We start from the raw sequence: 1,386 nt of genomic DNA, 5'->3' as shown, positions 1-1,386 counted from the left end.
ACATAAAAGAAATTAGGTTGACTTTAGCCCTTGGTACCTCGACCTTAATCATTTCTTGGGGTTAGTCTACCATATCTCTTTGTTTGTTTGTGTGAGAGTGTTATACCCTCCCCCCATTCATCTAAGCAGGCAGTATTATTATTATTATTATTATTATTATTATTATTATTATTATTATTATTATTATTATTATTATTATTATTATTATTGCCTAAGCTACAACCCTCGTTGGAAAAGTAAAATGTTATAAGCCCAAGGGCTCCAACTGGGAAAAATACCCTAGTGAAGAAAGGAAATAAGGAAATAAATAAACAATATAAGATGTAATGAAAAATCAAAATAAAATATTTTAAAAACATTAACAACATTAAAACAGATAATTGATATATAAACAATAAACGGACTTAAGTAAGCCTGTTCAACATAAAAACATTTGAACTTTTGAAGTTCCACTGATTCAACTACCTGAATGGGAAGATCATTCCACAACTTGGTCACAGCTGGAATAAAACTTCTGGAATAATACGCGGTATTGAGTCTTATGATGGAGAAGGCCTGACTATTACAATTAACTGTATACCTACTATTACGAACAGGATGGAACTATCCGGGAAGATCTAAATGTAAAGAATGGTCAGAATTATAAAATAACTTATGCAACATGTAAAATGAAGTAATTGAACGACGGTGCCAGAGATTAATATCTAGATCATGAATAACGAATGTCCAGGGGCGTAGGAGCGATTTTATTTGGGGGTTGGGGGCTAAAGTTTGAAAAGGCTCTGACGGTGGGGGGTCTGATGGGTTGCTTTTCAGTCTAAGAACAGATACCTGAATTCGACTGGTATACGTACAGTGGAATTCCTATTCTTTTGTTAAAGCTTTTAAAGTTTATATAGGAAATATTTATTTCAATATTGATACGGTTCTTAAAATATTTTTTCCCTCGTTTCCTTTCTTCACTCGGCCATTTTCCCAGTTGGAGCCCCTGGGCTCATAGCATCCTGCTTTTCCCACTAGGGTTGTAGCTTGGCAATTAATAATAATAATAATAATAATAATAATAATATATCTCTTCCTTGATACCTAGATTGGTAAAAGCGTCCAGGCAGGCATTGTTTCGCCTCAGGGCATAGGATCGAATCCTTGCTCAGCTAGAAACCTTTATCATTAATGAATTTTCATTGGGTATACATTCCCAAGGGCAGAATTTGATATCAAATTCCCTTGCGGTTGATATTTACATAAATTAAAATAACAAGTATTAGTGATACACGATCGGTAAATTTATATATATATATATATATATATATATATATATATATATATATATATGTATATGTATATATATATATATATATATATATATATATATATATATATATA

This window comes from Palaemon carinicauda, chromosome 12, assembly GCF_036898095.1.
Source record: "Palaemon carinicauda isolate YSFRI2023 chromosome 12, ASM3689809v2, whole genome shotgun sequence".
NCBI classification, from domain to species: Eukaryota; Metazoa; Arthropoda; class Malacostraca; order Decapoda; family Palaemonidae; genus Palaemon; species Palaemon carinicauda.
The sequence above is the reverse complement of the archived record's forward strand: the minus strand, read 5'-3'. Positions refer to the sequence as shown.